The 23,129-nt window shown below is 44.5% G+C and overlaps 1 protein-coding gene across 1 annotated transcript in view; it reads right to left on the reverse strand.

The window, feature by feature from the left end:
* Positions 1–23,129, reverse strand: part of SERPINB5 (serpin family B member 5) — a 138,272-nt gene that overhangs the window by 8,300 nt on the left and 106,843 nt on the right. The window lies entirely within an intron of this gene.

Consider the following 23,129-nt stretch of genomic DNA (forward strand, 5'->3'; position numbering starts at 1 on the left):
CTTAACCTGGAAAAGCATGAGCTTGTAATTCTGGCCAGCAAAATAAAACTCCACAATGCACCAATGGACATCTACTCAGCCGAATTATTAAACAGCAACCCCTCACCCGGAATCAACCCAGATTGCTCCTCTTGTAATCCAGAAGAGACCACTGTGCCAGCTTGTTACCAACAATTATCATCAATGCTTTACAACCTGAGCTAGGCCGATTGATATGATGTCCAACTGTTCTAGTCCTTGCTGGTTAAGGCATATTACCACATTCCCAGTCCTAATGAGGCAGAAATTAATTTAAATACCCTAAGGGCCATATTATCAAGAATGGCGATAACATTATTGCCGCTTTGGCGGCAGGAAACTGACGCTAAAGCGGCGATAAGGGGCTTAATAATATGTCCTTGTGAATTCCAATAGAAGCCCAGGTTCTGGTGTGAAGGACATCAAACCTCGGCTTCTATGGGAATTCACAAGGGCATATTATCAAGCCCCTTATCGCCGCTTTAGTGGCAGTTTCCTGCCGCTAAAGTGGCGATAATGTTATCGCCATTCTTGATAATATGGCCCTGAGAATGATATTTTTAAAATGTTGCAAGTTTGGTGACCATGCTTGTACAAATATCTTGTATAGCTCATTTGGGAGCTGTCAGAGCGTCTTGATTTCCTATTTAGCATGGGCCTGATGGCCCCCAAATCTCACCCACTGGTTTGTTGCAGGTGTGTCTGATTGATTGAAGGTGAAAACAGAGGCCTTAGAAACAAAATCACAGTAGATGTAGAGAACGTCTATTTGAGTGGTATTCCTCCCACATTTTTGCCTTCTCTTGCTCAACCCGTTTTGTTCTGACCATAGGACTCTGCACACTTTACACCTGCTAACCAGTGGTAAAGTGCTTGTGCTCCCCTCTCTAAACATGTTAGAATAGGCATACCCCTAGTTGACACAGTTCACTTACTTGTAAGGCCCTAGTAAATAGTACCACATGTACCCAGGGTCTATAAATGAAATTCTCCTACTGCAGCACTCATTGTACCACGTACTAACATAGCATTGTAAAACATGCCACTACAGCTGGGGTGTGCTGTTTTAGATTGTCATTTCGACCTGACAAAACAAACTTTTTCCCAAGCTCAATCCTTTCTTTTTAATACTTATAAATCACCGCTAAGGTCGGCCCTAAATGCCCAAAGGGCAGGGGGCATGCTATTATAAAAAATGGCACATAAATTGAAAGTTTTAAATGTCCCGGCAGTGGAAATACTCCAAAGCTATTTTTCAATATGGAAAGGCTGACTGTCCCAAAAGAAAACAATGGGCTACACTATAACAATTTAAACAGCATAATTTAGTTTGGGAACAGCTAGAAAAAACGATTCAAGGATTAATTTCAATAGCAATTGATAATCTAACTCAATGGTCATGTCAGAGTTTATGTTACTATTTTGGCAATGGGCATTTTAGTAAGTTGTCGTTTTCCTGCCTAAAATCCAGTGTTCATTTCTTCAGTGCCCATTGTCACATGACTACTGGTGGCACCCCTGTGATGAGATGTGGATTGCTCCCGTACAGTCGACAAAGGGATTGGGTGTGGGGAGTTGTTTTTTCTTCTTCGAACAGCTTGTCCTGGGTGCTGTGTATGGCCCCTTACTGCACTTCAAAGGCTGCCTACCCTGTCACTAGTAGATATAGACAACATCTAGGCCTGACTACCTTTTTTCTTCATAGACAACTTGGCCCCACACCCAGTGGGAGAGGAAACTGCCCCAGACCTGGTTTGGAGTGACCACATGAGAGGGTTTGCCCATTATCACAGCCACACCTCTGGGTGGGAAATGGAAGCCTTGACCTGGGGACGAAAGGTTCTGCCATACTGGATTTAAGGAAAGAGGGATACAGTGGGATAGTTTACACTAAAGCACACTGGAAGTGCTACAAAATTGGGTAGGGTCACCGGGGTAACCTTTATCCTATTGGTTACTGAGTGGCTAGGAGTTTCTCCCACGCACACACTGGCACTGGACATAAATGTAGCATCCCCAGAACCCTCTCCATAACACTCTTAGAACTGTGAAGATCAGAAGGACTGCTCTGCTGTCTGAAACCTGAAGAAAGACTGTAGCTGCTTGCCTCAAACCCAAGACCATAGAAGTGACCCAAGAGCCAGTTGAATAGCCTCCTACTTGAGCTACAAGGACAAAAATGCCTCCAGAGACGTCTCTCTCTGCATTGACCCAGCTGACTAGTTCCATCTGGACCGGCCCTGAATCCTGCTTGTGGTTTTTGCTGGACTAAGTCTTGACCACCAATTGCTGGTCCTGAGGTCCCGGAACCCTTGGCTATGTCAAAGTTCAGAAGTGTGCTTGGGTCTTCTAGAAAAGGGCTTCCAGCAGCTTGTTGTGTACCTGTAGGGCAACAAGTGGTCAGCCAACTGACCCTTGGAGTCCACTTATTTGTCCTGAGTACAAGTGGGTGCAGGTCCAGCCTTTCAGGTCTCCTCACAAGTCTCAACAGCAGGTGCAGTCCTTATTGTCTTCCACACATCCAGTAGATCTGTGAAGAGGATGCCCAGAGGTGCCACAGTTATGCCTGGCACTAGCCTGAGGGAGACTCCTGGCCCCTCCCTAACTAATAGGGAAAAGGTTTCCAGCGGTAACCGTACCCCCTTTTGCAGAAGTTCATGTGTGTCCTACAACAAACAATCCCACAGTGCCCCTCTCTACTTTAATCCAAGCCAACAGAGCCTTTCTTCATCTGTGCAGAGCTCCTGTGCCCACCCTGGAGGTTTGATCAGGGAAAGGAGCAACCCTTCTTCGGTGGCTGCTCAAAATCATGTCTGGGAGCTTCTCTCCCATTGGAATTCTAGCCTGGCTGACTAGAGGAGCAAAGGAGGGGGCAGACCCAAGTGTTAACTGCATCTACCAGGGTATGCTTTTTTAAAGTTAATTAAATTCCTGGGCACAGCCAAGATGGTTCTACTTCCAAAAGAACAGACCACCATGCCACACCCAAAGCCTTTGTCTCAGCTCTGGGCGCAAGTTTGCACCTCCTCAAGGGGGTTATTCAGATTCTGAGTAGCAGTTGGGAGCACATGTATATAGGCTTCCAGAGGCTTTAGGCAGGGAAAAGGTAACTTTCTAAAAATACATCTTCCAATAAGGTTATTACAAACCTTACTTTACCTGTGAATCAGGCTTGTAATAAATATTTTATAAAGCCCAAGAATTAACTTTGTTGCTTTTTCCTAGATGGCAATAACATTATTAAATTAGGGTATTACAACTTTTGGCATGTTTTAGGGACCTCGTTAGCAGAGTCACAGGGCAGAGTCAAAAAAAGCAACAGCATCAGTCTAGACAAATGGGGATGATCGTGTAAAATGAAAATTTTTCTACACAGGAATAACATACATTTGGGATGTTTTCACCAGTATCTGGGTTATTGCCTAGAAGCAGTATTTCAAATGAGTGGGCCTTTGGGCATCCACTCCAGTTGTACAGTTCAAATGGTCTTGGCACAACTACTGATTCCCAAAATCCAGCATGCTGCCACCACTGCTCTACATGCTAAATCCATGACAGGGACAGAAGTCCACTGTCAGTCACATGAGGGCACACTTGGAGCTCCCCTCCAGGTTACAGAATGTAACATAATGGCCTCACTCATGTCAAGGAATAGGCCTATGACTTTGTGCCCACACTAGATTAGCGCAAGGCTGTTGCCAAAATCAAAACCAGATCCTCACAATCATGCACTCAGGGCAGGGGAGCACAACTGTACACAACCCAGGGAAATTCCTGTCCCAATAGTGGGGAACTTGGTTTGTGAAACAAGTTAGTATAATACCTTAGGGCGCCTTCTGTTTCTCTACCATTTCCTTTTTCAAAAGCTCTGTGTCAGGGATGATTATTTTATTAATTTATCTCTGGGGTTGCTTATGCTACAGTCTGATAGGCCAGAAGCTTACCTTGTTATTTTCCTTAAAGCTCATTTGTAAAGCCCTATTATGTTCAAGGCTTTCAACTACAAAGTACTTCTTCTCTTTCAAACTTTCAGCAGCTGAGCTCAGCTTTGTTATATTCGAAAGGGAGGGATTGGGACTTCACATTTGAGCTTAATACAGATGCACACAATATTCCACATTTTTATCAACATATTGTATAGCCAGTTCTCTGAAGAATAGTTTAAATGAATATGCCTTTGTTTAATTCTGAAATTACACCTACTTGTTTTTCAGCTGGCAAACAAGAATTTCATCAGTAAACTAAGGGGCATATTATCAAGACAGGCGATAACATTATCGCCGCTTTAGCGGCAGAAAACTGCAGCTAAAACGGCGATAATGGGCTAGATAATATGCTCTATGGAATTCCAATTGAAGCCCATGTTAGATGTGAAGGACATATAACATGGGCTTCAATTGGAATTCCATAGAGCATATTATCAAGCCCATTATCGCCATTTTAGCAGCAGTTTTCTGCCGCTAAAGCGGCAATAATTTTATCGCCTGTCTTGCTTATATGCCCCTAAGTAATTGCTACACTCCAGGAGATTACATCTATCCTCACACTGCCTCCTAAAGAGAAATGCGCACACAATTAGCTATCGAGAGTGCAAAGAAAAATTAAAGTATGTGATATCATGATGGGCAGAATCATTCACTCTACACAAAGTACAGATACTGTAACACTGAAGTAATCCAAACTGGATTGACTGTTATTTTGCTGAATCAAGAAAGAGAAGCCTTTCAAGTAGGGTGGGTTAGCTGTCACATATCCTGCTATTTGTAATCATCAATTTCTCCAAACATCGATAATTATGGGCAGTTTCTTTCAACTGTTTCGGGCAAAATCACCTCTTAAGTGTGGTCTCCTGATTTTTTTGCCGTTTTCTTGATTGCATTTTTGCTGACATTAGGACTCTGACTATTGTGACACTGCTAGCCACAGCCCCAGAGTGCATGCTCTGCCCCTAAAATGGCACAGTAAAAGTTTTTTCACCCAATTGGTGTACTTAGCAAGTCAATGTGAGAGTAGACAGTGGAAGGGGTAAGGTATGGGGTAAGGAATTTGAGGTAGCGTAAAATATAAGTACAATGATGGCACGGCGTCAAGAACACATGCTGTTAACAACAGACGCATCATTTGATAAACACAAATCAGCAGATGATCACTGAGGTTCACAAAGAGGATGGGAAATACAGTGACAGGGATTTTTTTAAAGTTTATACACACTTTTGATTTAATTAACCCATAATGAAATAATGAATGGAACCAGTGAATGGCATTACTAAGAAGGTGCAAGATGAGGTTGTAAGCAAAGCTCTAATGTGGATATAATCAGAACTGGATAAAATATTACTGATCATTGTTGATCGAGAATGCTCATTGTAGATAGCAGCACGAGGGCATTAAATACCTACCTGACAAGGTTTCCAAAATCTTTGTCATGGTTTCATTGTGTGAATCTGTGGCGCAGATGTTTTCGTGCCTAGTTCTCTTTTTAAGCCATCAACTTGTGTTGCTGGTCTACAGTAATGTTGAGGAACACTGTTTGCGCTTGGGTCTGGTGGCTTTGTGGACTAATGCGCGCACTGTAGGTGTCTGTGCTTGAACTCATGGTCACAGAGTCAAATCCCAGTGAGTCTACTCAGCCTTTCATTCTTCTAAGGTCAATAAAACGAGTGCCATTGAGCTGGGTAAAGATAAACATCTGTTATTCGGAGCCAAGATACCCTTGGGTGAACATGTGCTTTACAAATACACTTAATTTTGTGACATGACATATTAACATTTCAAACCCTGCAAATCATGTCTTTTTTGCTTTACTCTGTTTGAGGGTTCTCTCAAATGTACTTTGCTGTTGCTACATCTTGTCAAGGAGAGTTGTGTAGATACTATTCTTCATAATCTATGTTTATCTGTTGCTTTCTCATGCATGTCTTCCCTCACTGATGGTGATGCAAAAGGAGCATCCTGAGATGGCGACAAAGTAAATTATATGTTCTAAATTCTAGATCTCTACAAACCTGTTGCCTCTTTACCACATGCCCCCACCTACATTTACGAAATGATGTACTGCATTGCCTCATGTAATCCTGTAAAAGTCCAGTTTGTCCTTTGTAATCCATTTTATTCCAACATTCAACAATGATTGTCAAATTTAAACAGAGGCTGCGTGATTCCACACTTTCCCAGCTGCAGAAATGCCCTTTCAGGCCTCTGTGTAAAGGGCGAACTGGAGTAAAATATTTGAATAATTGCAATTCTTGCGATCATGGCTGTCGCGGCTTGAGTCTGGTATGAGACGTTGCACCAGCCAGTTTATTGTGTTGCATGGATGTTCCCATGCAAGTCCTATGGTTTTTGATGCACTCCCAGATTTATCAGAACTGGTAAACCAGGGAGTGTGGCGAAAATATGCCTTCCCAGGAGAGGCGGATCTTTATTTCTCCTCTTTGCTTTCTCTTGCCGTGTGTGCTGCATTCTGCAGAGAAACATAGAGGAATGTGCCTCTCAAGGTTCTTTTTGTGCAGGATGGTGTTGCTTCCTGCGCAAAAAGAATCCTGCATGCAATGCAGGCACCCTTGCACCATGGTGCAAGGGTACCTGCGTTGGCGCTAGTCTGCCTAAAAGGCACCAGCGCAGAGGTAAAGGCGGGAATATACAGTATTGCCTAAGTTACTGCACATTCCTACTCTTTCACTGGGCTGAGCAGTTAGGCCTATCAGAGGATAGTGTGAATGCATTTGGTGTACATACTCATACAAGGCAGGAACACACACTCAATGACTGACTCCAGGTCAATATTACTTTAGTTACTTTTATTTTCAAGGAACCAAGTTGAACGCAGTTACAGGTAAGTAGACTGTTATGCAATACTTTCAAATTACTGGCAATAGGTTTGTAAAGTATCAAACATTTACATGCATGTGCATGAAAATCTTTTCAATACAGAAAGAGATACTTTGGGCCTTATTTACAAGAATAAACCGCAGCATGTTGCCGCAAGCCATTTGGCTGAGCCTTGCTGCGTTACTTTCAAAGCACCATGATGCATCATATTTACAACAATATGACGGATCCCTCTGCTCTCCCCTGTTGCCGGTGCGCAGTTGGCTGCCATGCACCAATACAGGCACCCTTGCATTGCTGAGTCACCTTCCTGCACAAAAACAATCACAAGAGGTGTTTTCCTCTTATTATGTGTACTGCAGAATGCAGCAAGCATAGGAGGAAAAAGCGAGGAGAAATAAAAGTATTTCTACTTGTTGTGCCTCTTTATGCTCCCCGCCGGGGAGGCATAGTGTTCTGATGCATTCCCAGGTTTACGAAATATTGTAAATCTGGGAAAGTGGCAGAATCCATGGGTGTTGAGTGGGAAAACCCACAGCAACACCCATGGCACACTCCTTTCACGCAAAGTGCTGCATCAAATGGAGCTGTATTTACAAGGCCACGAAAAGCCATGCAGGGTGGCTTTACATGGCCTTGTAAATATGGACGACCAAACTGCACCGCCAGTGTGTCAAAAAAAGTGACACACCGGAGCAGCAAGGGGCTCGTAAATATGCCCCTTTGTTTTCAGGATCACACTTAGTACAATACAGTGAGAGACCATTGATATCCTATGGGAAAGAGACAAGTGAGTAACTTACAGGTAAGTAAGTGGTTTTTAAGTTCAGTCTCCGGGTATTTGGGCCAACATTGGGCAAGGGTTTGATCAAGGTAGGTACTGCACCACCACCAGCCGTGTACAGAATTCACTGGGCACAATGTTACCCAATGGAGGCTGGGGGCACCTCAAAGAGGCATGGGTTGCAGGTAAGTACTTATGGTTCAGGGACACAGGCCCATGGGGTTAAGATCAGCACTGGAGGGGCCACCAAATAGCACAGAGGCTGCAACACCAGCAGCACAGGGGTGGCTGGATGGACAGCACAAAGGAGGCGTCTTGAGCCCTTTGAAACCAATGGAGATCCCTGGTTGGGGAAAAAGGCGGCAGGCTTGGTTCGGAAGGCTTGCTGAAGGAATCTCACGACTGGAGCGGTAAGTTGGATAGTGGGGGGATGCCAATACACCCTTGGTTGGGCATACCAAGGCCGGTGGGCTGCGGGTGCAGGGGTGTCTTTGGTGTTGGTTTTCTCACTAGATCCGGTCGTGGGCGGCATTCAGGTTCAGGCAGCAGGCGTCGAGAGGAAGGTCAGGAAAGGTTGCCCAATACTGCATCCCAGGTCAGCATCGCAGGGAGACTTCACTGGGTCGGTGGGCCACCTGGACTCAGGCCATGGGCGTTGGGTGCAGAGTGGTGCAAGGTCACGGATCTGCCTGGATCTGGAGATTTTTGGATGAGTTCTTTGCTGGACAAATCCATTTTCCATGGAAGAGGAGAGTCTTTGTCAAAGACAGCACAGGTCCGTGGGTTTCTTAGAGGTTGCTGGCTGCGGGCCACACCAGTTTCTTGGAGCAGGGTTCCTGGAGAAGGAGGCAGGTGGGTAGGGCTAGGCTAAGTCATCTCTCATCTTCTCCACTGCTGCATGGTTCTTCAGTCCTTCATCTTCTTAGGTCATCAAATCTGAGGAACAAGGTTCAGGGGGCCCTTAAAAAACTAAATTTAAGTGGATTACTGAGGTCGTGGGCAGTAGCAAATGGCTACTGTTCCCTAGGGTGGATACACCCTTTGGGTGTCCCCTACCTTTGGGGAGAGGGGCACATCCCTAAACCCTAAATCTCCTATTCAAGATGGAGAACTTCTAAGAACGGACTTCACCTCAGCTCTTGGCACACCCTAGGGGAGTGCCAGGCTAAGGTGGACAGTCCTACTCTGCTCACTAATTTTCCCACCAGTCCTGCCGCCCACAGAGGGACTTGCACAGGGGGGCGGACATCTTGACTAGTTGGAGATGACCAAATCAGCTCATTACAAGGTGGGAGCCTTTGAGGCTCACCACCAAGTGTTGTTGTTCCTGACAGGGGTAGGTGTGAAGCACCTCCACACAGGGCAAGCTTTGTTTCTGTTTCTGACCTTCAAGAGCTATATGGCTCTCACCCCATGAGGTCAGAAACCTGTCTGGTGGTGGCTGGCTGACAGAGACCAATCAGCAAATACACTAATGGTTGGTTGTTTTTCAGGAAGCATCTTTAAGATGCCCTTCGAGGGCTTTTTGTAATAAATCCAACTCTGGCATCAGTGTGGTTTTATTATGCTGAGAATTTTGGTACCAAACTTTCTAGTTTTTAGTAAAGCCAACATGGAGCTGTGGAGTTTGTGTTGATAAGCCCCCAGCCCATATATTCAAAATGGCTTCACTGCACTTATAATGTCTGTGAATGGCAGGGACACTGTAGGGGCATTTTGCTCATGCAGTTATGCCCTCACCTCTGGTATGGTACACCCTTCCTTTGCGCTGTAAGGCCTGCTAGTGGTGTAAATTATGCATGCCACAGGCAGTGTTGATCGACATGGCACACAGGGATGTGTGCCATGTCGACTCTTCAGTTTGGTCTGCACCAAAACACGCCGCCTGCAATGGCAATGTGGGGGTGCCAATGGAGGAAGTAAAGAGCATGTCAAGCGGCGGTAGGTGTTTTCCGCAAACCCACTTGGGACTTTAATTGTTTTTACACTGATTCAGGCACGCCGACTCACTGAAGGAAAATGGAAGCACTACAATGACCAACAGGCCACGCGGGTGGCCACGCCCACCCGGGCAGGGGTTAAATATGTTTTGAACTGGTGCCGCAAGAAACTGTCGTAGCCTTTACTCAGCATGATGCCCGTAGCCCATGAGGGAGTGCTTTTTAGCACGAAACGCGTTGGGCAGGACTCCAAATTTTAGCGAGGCACGTCTGCTGTTTGAACAATGCGATCTTCCATTAAAGATTGGGCGCAAAAAACGTACCTGTGTGGGCCCTCTCATTGCAGGCAACTCATTGTTGGGATATATATATATATATCAATATGCCGTTGGTGTGAATAAACTTTACACTGTTTGCTGCAAGACCGGTGTGGCTCGTCTTCTTTTCCTATGGATGTGCGGAGAGAACTTCTGTGCAATCAATATATATATATATCTATTACCTCATGCCTGTCGTTAGTAGGTAGTTATATATAGGACCTTGTTTCTATTCAAAAAGCGTTTCTAATAACGTTGGCGTCGTTTGATGAATCTTCACGAAATTTTCAAAACTAGTGGGGCGCTCCGGTCAGCTCTTGTCTTGAAAGTTTCGGGGTGATTCGTCAAGTGGGGCCAAGAAAAAAGGGGAGTACCAAAACGCTTTTTCCCCATGTAAATTTCTATAGGAAATTTTAGACAAATCTGAAGCCCGAACTGCTGAACAGGATTACACCAAATTTGGCAAAAAGGTAGCCCTTGGTTCAGAAAGAGCTCATTTTGTTGAATGGTGTAAATCCGTTCAGTAGTGGCTGAGAAATCAAAGAAAGAAAAAATGAATATATCTGAGCACTGAGGAGGGTTCACGAACCCTCCCGAGCACGAGCTTTGTTCTAATTGGCTGCCAACACTCCAAACCAGGAAGTGTTGGCAGCCATCTTGTGACTCGGTAGAACCGAGTAACAAGAAAACAGTGAAAAAGAGGTTAAAAAGAAGAAAAGGGGCAGGGTAAAAACACCCTGACCCCCTAGGCCTGCTCAGGGGGTCCCACAAGAACCCCCAGGGCCCAAAAAAGCATTATTATTATTTTTTTTAAATGGCAGAATTCGCGTCGGGGTCACAAATCCGGCCGAAACTTTTTAAAAAATGAAGCGCGGGCTCCCGGGTGGGCCAGGTCCCGGGGGCATTGACAAAAACTAATAGCAGGGACCCGTGGGGGCTCCGCAGCCCAGGGGACTGCCACCTCCCCAGGACTATGCTGATTATGTGCGAGGAGGCACGCGGCCCCCCGCAGCCTCGGGGACTGCCACCTCCCAGGGGCTTTTTGAATTGTATTACTCACAGAGTCCACAACCATAGTTAAACAATATTCCACCACTGTCTTCAACTCATTATTTTAACCTCTTATACTTTGTCTCCGGCAACTGCTACCATTAAGCCAGGAAATGCAATTTGATGCAACATAGAAAGAACACCTGTCAGCGGCTACTGGCTATAGGAGAAAAAGATGGTAACAGCAAACTAAGCTGAGCACTAGCAGTGAATCAAAGCAGGACAGCATCAGAAACATCCTCTCTCTGTGGCATTCTTCTTTTTACAACAACAGTTTTTTCTGAGCTCAGCTGAAAAATAAATAATAAATAAATGCAAACCTCATTTGTGAGGGTGCCCGCCCAGCTGTGCCACCATTCTTTAATTATTGTAAATATTGGTGACACAATAGTTGGTGTACGTTTGATTATTAAACACTGGCATGGCGTTGGAAAAGCTCCAGTGATGTTGCACAATTTAAGTTGTCAGCCAGTTAGCTACATTCTTTACCTAAAGTAATCACACACAGTCTGATTAGTCTTATGAGTCACAAAGCCTCATTACCTATGATATTTATGCACTGTGGGCTTGAAAGCGGCACACACAGACATTATAAATGATCACAAATAAGATAGAGGTGGTCCCAGTGTCTGCACTAAGTGCATGCTATTGCACAGGAGGTCAGCCAGCAGCGCTCGAATGAAGTGTGTCGCGAGAGCCTTATTTTTGATTATCTTGACAAATAATTGAGCACATCCTTTATGTTTTTTTATACCATGGGCTGACCTCTCTGATTCTTGAGTCTGCCTTTCCCTTTCAGCTTGCGAGCAAGGGTGAACTTCCGAACTTCAACATCGTACACAATGCCGTTAGCTGCGCATGAAGAAGGAGAGAGAAATGGCCAATCACTGCATGTCGGAATAAGATAGCCATGCAGTGATTGGCCTTGCCCCAACCACTAGATTAGAGGCCTAAGGTGTCTCCCCGGGCAGGCAAACATAGCGCTCATTAGAAGTCCGGGAGTCTGCAGCTGTAATGCCCCTGGCTAACTAATTGCGCGGATGGGGAGAGGCATACAGTGTGGATGTCAGGCTGGTCGGCGAAGGGCAGCCGTCCAACTCAACATGCAAGAGGGAGTGTGGACCCAGTTGAATCTCAAAGTTTAGTGTGCAGCCAATTATTTTAAAGCAAACACAAGGAGATGATGGATGGAGCGCTGAAACTTTTCAGACACTCACCCCAGTCACAGATCTGGGTTGAATGCATCATTGTTCTTTAGCTCACTTCGCCATCCCAGTTCAGACACAGCTATATGCAAATCAGTCTTGACCCTGTGCCTCATGGGAACAGTCCAGCCCGAACTGCCAAGCCATGTCTTCCCTGGACCGGAAACAAGCATCCTGGGACCGGTTTTGGGCTAACAGCCCTTAACAGCCAGGCTAGCTTGAATCCAGTGCCAAAGTGAGCAAGGGACCCAAGTCTGGGCATACCATGCTAACTTAGGGCGAGCAAAGCAAACACAAGTAGATGATGGACAGAGCGCTGAAACTTTTTAGACACTCACCCCCACTCACAGATCTTGGTTGACAATCATCGTTCTTTAGCTCACTTCGCCACCCCAGTTCAGACACAGCTGTATGCAAATCAGTCTTGACCCTGTGCCTCATGGGAACAGTCCAGCCGAACTGCCAAGCCATGTCTTCCCTCGACCAGAAACACGCATCCTGGGACCGGTTTCGGGCTAACAGCCCTCATCAGCCAGGCTAGCTTGAATCCAGTGACAAAGACAGCAAGGGACCCACGTCTGGGCATACCCTGCCAACTTGGAGTGAACAAAGCAAACACAAGGAGATGATGGATATTTTAAAGCCCCACCCTCACGCCCTGCCCTCCTAACTCATCATGCAGGCGCCCAGCCCGCGGCTGAAGAACAGCACAGCTGTGGGCCAAAAAAAAAGTAATTTTTTGTATGTTTTATACTGACGCTCAGGGGGCTGTTGGGGGGGCACATAAATAGAGGGGCCGCCCCTGCCTCCAAAGTCATTTTTCAATATGACAAGGTTGACTCTCCAATAAGAAAACAATGGGCTACACTATAACAATTTATAGAGCATAGTTTCAGTTTGGAAACAGCTAGACAAAATGATTAAAGGATTCATTTTAATAGTAATTTAAAATCTAACTAATGGTCACGTCAGATTTCAGGTTACTATTTTGGAATGAGCCTTTTAGAAAGTTGTCATTTTCCTGCCTAAAGCCTAGTGGCCATTTCTTCCAGTGTCCATTGTCAGATGACTACTGATGGTTCCCCTCTGGTGAGATGTGGATTGCTCTCAGACAGTGGACAGAGAGAATGAGTGTGGGGTGGTCTTTTCCTTCCTCGAGCAGCATTCCTACCCTGTCATTAGTAGATATAGACCACATCTGCACACCTGCCTACCTTTTTTCTTCATAGAAAACTTGGCCCCATGCCTTGTGGGAGAGGGAGCTGCCCAGACCTAGTTTGGAGTGACCACAAGAGAGAGTTTGCCCATTCTCATAGCCACACCTCTGGGTGGGCAAAGAGAGCCTTGACCATTGGACAAAAGGTTCTTCCATGCAGGATATTAGGAAAGAGGAATACAGTGGGATAGTTTACAGTAAAACACACAGGAAGTGCTGCAAAATTGGGTAGGGTCACCCGGGGAACTTTTACCCTATTTGTTAGGGAGTGGCTAGGAGTTTCATCCATGCACATGCTGGCTGTAGCATCCCCAGAACCCTCTCCATAACACTCTTAGACCTGTGAAGATCAGAAGGCCTGCTCTGCTGCCTGTAACCTGAAGAAAGACTGTAGCTGCTTGCCTTGAACCCAGGACCATAGAAGTGACCCAAGAGTCAGATGGATAACCTCCTGTTTAAGCTCCAGGGACAAAAATGCCTTCAGAGGCTTCTCTCCCTGCAATAACCAGGCTGACTAGTTCCAATTGGACCTGCCCAGAATCTTGTTTGTGACTTCAGCTAGGGTAAGTCTTGACCTCCAATTGCTGATCCAGAGATCCTGGGACCCTTGTCTATGCCAAAGTTCAAAAGTGTGCTTGGCGCTTCTTGAAAAGGACTTCCATCAGCTTGTGGTGTACCTGTAGTGTAACAGGTGGTCAGCCAACTGACCCTTGGAGTTCACTTATTTATCCTGAGTAGCAGTGGGTGCAGGTCTAGCCTTTCAGGTCTCCTCCCCATTCTCAACAGCGGGCGCTGTCCTTCTTGTCTTCCACAGGCCCAGTAGATCTGTTAAAAGGATGTCCAGAGGTGCCATATTTATGCCTGGCACTAGTCTGTGTGTGACTCCTGGCCCCTCCCTAACTAATAGGGGAAAAGTTCCCAGCGGTAACTCTACCCCCTTTGTTCAGCAGTTCTGTGTGCCCTACTACAAATAATCCCACAGTGCCCCTCTCAATTTTAGACCAAGCCAACAGAACCTTTCTTCCTTTGTGCAGAGCTCCTGTGCTCACCCCGGAGGTATGGTCAGGGAAATGAGCAACCTCTCCCCTGTTGCCTCTCAAAATCATGTCCGGAGCAGCTTCTCTCTCATTGGAACTGGTGCCTGCCTGATTAGAGGGACAAAGGAGCGGGCAAGCCCAGGTGTTAACTGCATCTGCCTATGACAGGGTATGCTTCTTTGCAGTTAATTAAATTCCTGGGCACATCCAAGATTGTCGTACTTCCAAAAGAACAGAACATCACACCACACCCAAAGCCTCAATCTCAGCTCTGGGAGCAAGTTCACACCTCATCAAGGAGGCTATTCAGCTCCTGAGTGCCAGTTAGGGGCACATATACATGGGCTTCCAGAGGCTTTAGGCAGGGAAAAGGTAACTTTCTAATAAAACATGTTCCAAAAAAGTTATTACAAACATTACTTTACCTGTGAATCAGGCTTGTAATAAATATTTTATAAAGCCCAATAATTAACTTTGTTGCTTTTTCCTAGGTGTCAATAATATTATTAATTGAAATATTGTATCACAATGCTTTCTTAAGGAGCAACTAACCCTGCAACAGTGAGAATGGCTTTTGGGTCCTTGTCACCGTAAGGATATTTTTAACATAAAACATTTTCATATGCAACTTCAAAATACCATTCACTCTGCCTTATGGGCATGTAAGCCTACATAGGGGTGACTTAATATTATTTAAAAGTGAAGTTTAGGCCTGTCAAAAGGGGTTAATTTGAAGAGACAAATTTGCATTTTTTAAATGCACAGGCAGGCTACAGTGGTAGACTTGCCGTCATGTTTGCACTGCCACTGGAGTGGGTGGCACAATGGGTGATGGGTCCACTAGTGTATTTATAGTGGTCTTACAGGTAAGTTAGATATGCCAATTAGGGTATAAAAACTTTTAGCATGTTTTAGTGGCCAGCGCAAATGCTCTAGTGCCTGGTTAGCAGAGTCACAGGGCTAAGAGTAAAAAAAGCAGTAGCATCAGTCCAAACAAATGGGGTTAATCATGTAAAAAGAAGCATTTTTCTACACAGGCATAACATACACTTGGGATGTTAGCACCAGCATCTGGGTTATTGCCTATAAGCAGTACTTAACATGAGTGGACCATTAGGCATCCACTCCAGTGATATAGTTAAAAAGGTCTCACACAACTACTGCTTCCCAAAATCCTGCATGCTGCCGCCACTGCTCTACATGCTAAGTCCACTGTCAGTCACTTGAGGGCACACTTGGAGCTCCCCTCCAGGTTACAGAATGTAACATAATGGCCTCACTCATGTCAAGGAATAGGCCTAAGATTTATTGTGTCCACTCTAGATTAGCGGAAGGCTGTTGACAAAATCAAAAGCAGATACTCACAATCATGCACTCAGAGCAGGGGAGCATGACTGTACACAACCCAGGGAAATTCCTGTTCAAAAAGTGGGGGACTTGGTTTGTGAAACAAGTTAGTATAATACCTTAAAGCACCATCTCTTTCTCTACCATTTCTGTTTTCAACAGCTCTGTGTCCGGTATGATTATTTCATTGATTTATCGCTGGGGTTGCTTATGCCTCAGTCTGGTAGGACAGAAGCTTACATTATTATTTTCTTTAAAGCTCATTTGTAAAACCCTATTATGTTCAAGGGTTTCAACTACAAAGTACTTCTTCTCCTTCAAACTTTCAGCAGCTGAGCTCAGCTTTGTTATATTAAAAAAGGAGGGATTGGGACTTCATATTTGAGCTTAATACAGATGCACACAATATTCCACTTTTTGTCAACATATTCTATAGCATGTTCTCTGATGAATAGTTTGAATGAATATGACATATTAAAGAGGAGATGCCTTTGTTTAACTCTGACATTACATCTGCTTGTTTTTCAACTGGCAAACAAGGATTTCATAAGTAAACAAAGTCATTGGTAAACTCCAGGAGATTCTATCTATCCTCACCCTGCCTCCTGAAAAGAAATGCGCACACAATTAGCAATGGAGAGTGTAAAGAAAAATTAAAGTATGTGATATCATGATGGGCACAATCATTTACTATACACAAAGTACAGATATTGTAACACTAAAGTAATCCAAACTGAATTGACTGTTATTTTGCTGAATCAAGAAAGAGAAGCCTTTCAAGTAGGGTGGGTTAGCTGTCACATATCCTGCTATTTGTAATCATCAATTTCGCCAAACATAGATAATTATGGGCAGTTTATTTTAACTGTTTCGGGCAAAGTCACCTTTTTTATGTGGTCTCCTGATTTTTCGAAGTTTTATTGATTGCATTTTTGCTGATATTATGACTCTGAGTACAGTGCTAGCCACAGCCCAGAGTGCATGCTCTGCCCCAAAAATGGCACAGTACGTTTTTTCACCCAATTGGTGTACTTAGCAAGTCAATGTGAGAGTAGACAGTGGAAGGGGTAAGGTATGGGGTAAGGAATTTGAGGTAGCATAAAATATAAGTACAATGATGGCACAGCATCAAGAACACATGCTGTTAACAACAGATGCATCATTTGATAAACACAAATCAGGCAGATGATCACTGAGGTTCACAAAGAGGATGGGAAATACAGTGACAGAGATTTTTAAAAGTTTATACACACTTTTGATTTAATTAACCCATAATGAAATAATGAACGGAACCAGTGAATGGCATTACTTAGAAGGTGCAAGATGAGGTTGTAAGCAAAGCTCAAAATTGTACAGTACCTCATGTGAATATAATCAGAACTGGATAAAATATTACTGATCATTGTTGATCGTGAAACCTCATTGTAGATAGCAGCACGAGGGCATTAAATAGCTACCTGACAAGGTTTCCAAAATCTTTGTAATGGTTTCATTGTGTTAATCTGTGGCGCAGATGTTTTCGTGCCTAGTTCTCTTTTTAAGCCATCAACTTGTGTTGTTGGTCTAAAGTAATGTTGAGGAACACTGTTTGCACTTGGGTCTGGTGGCTTTGTGGACTAATGCACCCACTGTAGGTGTCTGTGTTTGAACTCATGGTCACAGGGTCAAATCCCAGTGGGTCTACTCAGCCTTTCATTCTTCTAAGGTCAATAAAATGAGTGCCATTGAGCTGGGTAAAGATAAACATCTGTTATTTGATGCCAAGATACCCTGGGGTGAACATGTACTTTTCTAATACACCTCATTTTTTGACATGACTGTGGTATTCGACTGCTCAGCCGGAATGATTGCGTGAGAGAATGTTGGGATGTGGAATGTTGGAGTGCCTGAGTCAGTTGGTGTATGGGCTGAGCAGCAGGGAAGCTGCTCCTGGTGGGGCTCTTTTCCATGTAACCTGCTAATCAATAAATCTACATGAAAACTTCCTGGATTTGACTACCTTCATTATACTACATTTTGGTACCAGGAGTGGGGTGTCTACAGTCTGAAAAGAAGAGGCTGATGAAACAATCAAGCTAAAGGACTTTCTTTGAAACTATTGAGGAGCACTTCAATTTAACTGGCACCTCCGAGCCCCACCAGTGACCGCCCACAACTCAAACGTGCCAGTTTCAACTTTATTCTGCCAGCTCCTCCTGCCTGTTATTGACATGCTGTCTGCCACTTCCTGCGACATCGGTTGCACACAACTGAAGTGTGCCAGTTCCTGCATGTCCTTTTGCCGGCCTATCTTGCTGCCAGACCCAGTTACCTGCCACTACTCTGCAACAACATTTCAATGCTTCCTGCCCTGCTGAAGTGCCACTGCCAGGCGCTTCTTAACTAAAAGACCATCTTGTTGTCTTGAACCATGGCTTTTTTGTTCCTGCCTCATTTTGTTTGTCCCTACCTAGTTACCCAGAGACCTGCTGCAATCTGCATTACAGCGAGTGCCGTGTAATTAGAAACCTCCTTTTACACGTACTCTCAAGTCTCTTTCGACTTCATTCGGGACTCTGCTGACATCAATTTTTGGTCTCCGCTTGTGTGGATTGCACCGGTAAGGCGTATGACAGTCTGTGACTAGTTGAAGGCAGTTATTACTGCTGCTATGCACAGCCTTATCATTATGCTGAAACCTGCACTATGAGGAGGTTAAATGTGGGGAAGGTATGCCATTGGTCTTCATCTGCGCTTATGATGATGAAAAACTTTATGATGAATTACTTTTTACCTGGCAGCCACATTACATTTTGACAGTTGTGAGTAAAGTTTAAATTTAAATCGTGGTTGTGTCTCCTCCAGCGCGTGTGAACTCACCTTCATCTCCTGAGAATTTGTCGCTACGTCCACGTTCGTGCTGCTTTTGGTTGATTGCATGCACGCACGCGCTGTGTGCCACCCGGCTTAGCGCCACCGTGCGTGCAACCATTTCGGGTTTGCCTCGTCATCTCTGTCAACCATTTTGCCTTTGCCAACCACATTTTGTTTGCCAAATTAAAGTTATTGTGAGACTGAAGAGGTTTTTTTGCGCCTCCATCTGCATCAGCGCTCTTCCCCGACGTGTGTTTTGATTATAAAGACATGGGATCGGCCTAGCGTAGTCATATTTCACTGCAGGTACTGTTAAACTTGCTGCCTCTCCTGCACTGACCTCTTAGTCAAGCTTTCTTTTCTGGGAATGACTCTAGACATCAAGTTTTCTTTGGGTGAGCTTGCTGATGATGGAAACTTGCACATTTTTAATCCTGCATTTTCAACAGTTTCACTATTAGCACACTCAAAGTACTGGACTTTTCCTTTTTCTACTGTGCCATCTAGTTCTTTAACTTTGCCTGCTGCGCTACAAGTATTCACCCTGCTGTGCTACAAGGATTCTTCAACCTGATGTCAACCTGCAATTTGCTTTGACATTTTTTCTCCTTCATTGTTTATTTATTTATTTCTCTATTTATTTTTTCTTGCGATGTCCTGCGCAATCTACATTTACATGACTGCATGTTTATCTCTTACATGCTGTTGTTTCTTTTCTAGGGAACCTTTCTTTATGTGATATTATTGCTCTGGTAGTTTCTACCCTCTGTTTTTGCTACATATTGTATTGTACTGTGTGGTGCCTCCCCACACCTCTCCTGTGTTTGGAGTAGTTTTACAGTTCCTATTAGTACCGTGTAGTTATTTCCCACACTTAGTTTTACAGTTCCTTCATTTTACATTATTCCAAGTGGTATTTTACGCCACACCTTGCGTTTTACTGTATGGTATTTTAAGCCACACCTTGCGTTTTACTGTGATATTTTACGCCACACCTAGTTTTACCTTTCTGCATTGCATTGTACAGTGTGGTTATTTCCCACACCTGGTTTTTATGTTCGTACATATTTCATTGTACTGTGTGGTATATTCCACCACACCTATTTCTGCACATATTGCAATGTACCATGTGGTATTCTCCACCATACCTTGTTCTTTATTATATTGTGCTGTGTGGTACTTTTTGCCACGCCTAGTTCTGCATTCCTGTATATTGCAATGTTTGTGTGGCACTTTCTTCCATACCTAGGATTTGCTGTCTTACTGGGGACTTTTTCCCATACTCTTGCTTGAGTTAAAGGCAACTATACTTTTGCTTGTTCTATCTGCAGCTATCTTCCACCCTTTCACTGTTCTTTTGCTTCTGTGTTTTGTTCTCCCCTTCACCTTTTTGCTTATGCCCTTGTATAATTTTGTGTTTGCCTGGCCAGCTTGCATAATCTTTGCACTTGGGTTTGTTTTGTTATTTTTGTGAGGGAGGGTGTGGGTTTGTCTTTCTGTGACAAAGGGTGTTGGTGCATGAGTCGATTGTTTTTCTTTTCCTCTTTTCCTGTTTGCGTTTCCTACTTTACTTTTCTACCTTTCATTTCCATTCTTTCTCTTAGTGTATTTTCTTCAAATTTTTTCTTGCTTATTTTCTGATGCATTTTGATACTTCTTTCCTTTCCATTGTAAAGGAAGGAGATATGTGGTATCCTGCTGCTCAACCAGAATGATTGTGTGAGAGAATGTTGAGATGTGGAATGTTGAAGTGCATGAGTCAGTTGGTGTATGGGCTGAGCAGCAGGGAAGCTGCTCCTGGTGGGGCTCTTTTCCATGTAACCTGCTAATCAATAAATCTACATGAAAACTTCTTGGATTCGACTACCTTTATTATAGTACAATGACATATTAACATTTCAAACCCTGCAAATCATGTCTTTTGTGCTTTGCTCTATTTGAGGGTTTTCAGAAATGTATTGTGCTGCTGCTACATTATACATCCTGTCAAGGTGAGTTGTGTAGATAATATTCTTCATAATCTATGGTTATCTGCTGCTTTCTCATACGTCTCCCCTCACTAATGGAGATGGAGACAAAGTAAATTATATGTTTCAAATTCTCTACAAAGCTGGGGCCTCTTTACCACGTGCCCCCCACCTGCATTTACGTAATTATGTACTGCATTGCCTCACGTAATCCTGTAAAAGTCCAGTTTGTTCTTTGTAATCAATTTTATTCCAACATTCAACAATGATTGCCAAATTTACAGAGGTTGTGTGATTCCACACTTTTACTGCTCCAGAAATTCCCATCTGGGCCTCTGTGTAAACAACAAATTGGAATAAAATATTTGAATAATTGCAATTCTTGTGATCATGGCTGTCGCGGCTTAAGTCTGGTATGAGACGTTGCACCAACCAGTTTATTGTGTTGCATGAGCGTTCCCATGCAAGTCCTATGGTTTTTTATGCATTCCCAGATTTATCAGAACTGTAAACCAGGGAGTGCGCCAAAAAAATGCCTTCCCAGGAGAGGCGCATCTTTATTTCTCCTCTTTGCTTCCTCTTGCTATGTGCGCTGCATTCTCCAGAGACATATAGAGGAATTTGCCTCTCGAGATTGTTTTTGTGCAGGATGGTGTCCCTTCCTGCGTAAAAACAATCCTGCATGCAATGCAGGCACCCTTGCACCATGGTGCAAGGGTCCCTGCATTGACGCTTGGCTGCCAATAAGGCACCAGCGCAGAGGTAAAGGTGGGAATAAGCTATATTGCCTAAATTACAGCACATTCCTACTCTTTTACTCTTTTCCTGTCATGCAGTGCTGCAGAGCAAGGTGATTTGCTTCACTGCACTGTGTCCAGTAAGTCCCTGAAGGTATGACAGAGGTTAAAGTAGATAATTCCTTACAATCCATTTAGTGATAGCTGGGCTGAGCAGTTAGGCCTATTAGATGATAGTGTGAATGCATTTGGTGTACATACTAATACAAGGCAGGAACACACACTCAATGACTGACTCCAGGCCAATGTTTGTAGAAAAATATTACTTTAGTTACTTTTATTTTCGAGGAACCAAGTTGAACGCAGTTACAGGTAATTAGACTGTTTTGCAATACTTTCAAATTACTGGCAATAGGTTTGTATAGTATCAAACATTAACTTGCATGTGCATGAAATACTTTTCAATACAGAAAGAGATAATTTGGGCCTTATTTACCCGAAAATAACGCAGCATGTTGCTGCAAGCCATTTGGCTGTGCCTTGCTGCGTTACTTTCAAAGCACCACGATGCATCATATTTACAACAATATGACGGATCCCTGTGCTCCCCACTGGCGCTGGTGCACAGTTGGCTGCCATGCACCAATGCAGGCACACTTGTATTGCTGGGACACCTTCCTGCAAAAAACAATCACAAGAGGTGTTTTCCTCTTTCTATGTGTACTGCAGAATGCAGCACGCATAGAAAGAGAAAAAAGTGAGGAGAAATAAAAGTAATTCTCCTCGTTGCGCCTCTTTACACCTCCCCTTGGGAGGCGTGGTGTTCTGATGCATTCCCAGGTTTACAAAACATTGTAAATCTGGGAAAGTGGCAGAATCCATGGGTGTTGAGTAGGATCACCCACAGCAACACCCATGGCACACTCCTTTCACACAAAGTGCTGCATTAAAAGGAGCTGCATTTACAAGGCCACGAAAAGCCACGCAGGGTGGCTTTACATGGCCTTGTAAATATGGACGACCAAACTGCACCACCGGTGCATCAAAAAAAGTGACACACCGGCGGAGCAAAGGGCTTGTAAATATGCCCCTTTGTTTTCAGTATCACACTTAGTACAATACATACAGTGAGAGACCAATGCTATCCTTAGGGGAAAAGAGAGGTGAGTAACTGACAGGTAGGTAATTGTTTTTTAAGTTCGGTCTCCGGGTGTTTGGGCAAACGCTGGGCAAGGGTTTGACCAAGGTAGGTACTGCACCACCAGTGACCGTGTGCAGACGTCACTGGGCACAATGGTGCCCAATGGAGGCTGGGGGAACCTCGTAGAGGCACTGATTACAGGTAAGTACCTATGGTTCAGGGACACAGGCCCCTGGGGTTAAGATCAGCACTGGAGGGGCCACCAAATAGCACAGAGGCTGCACCAACAGCGGCACAGGGGTGGCCAGGTGGAGAGTGCAAAGGAGGCGTCTTTAGCCCTGTTTAAACCAATGTAGATCCTTGGTTGGGAAAAAAAGCTGCAGGCTTGGTTAGGGAGGCTTGCTGATGGAATCCCACTACTGGAGAGGTAAGTTGGATAGTGGAGGGATACCAGTACACCACTGGTTGGGCACACCAAAGCTGGGGGACTGCGGGTGCAGGGGTGTCTTTTGGTGTCAGGTTTTCTCACTAGATCCGGTAGTGGGCTGGGGGGCATTCAGGTTGTGGCTGCAGACATTGAGGGGAAGGTCAGGAGAGGTCGTTCAATGCTGGATCCCAGGTCAGGATCGTCGGGAGACTTCACCAGGTCAGTGGGCCACCGGGGCTCAGGCCGTGGGCGTTGGGTG

Source organism: Triturus cristatus, chromosome 5_2, assembly GCF_964204655.1.
Source record: "Triturus cristatus chromosome 5_2, aTriCri1.1, whole genome shotgun sequence".
Taxonomy (NCBI): Eukaryota; Metazoa; Chordata; class Amphibia; order Caudata; family Salamandridae; genus Triturus; species Triturus cristatus.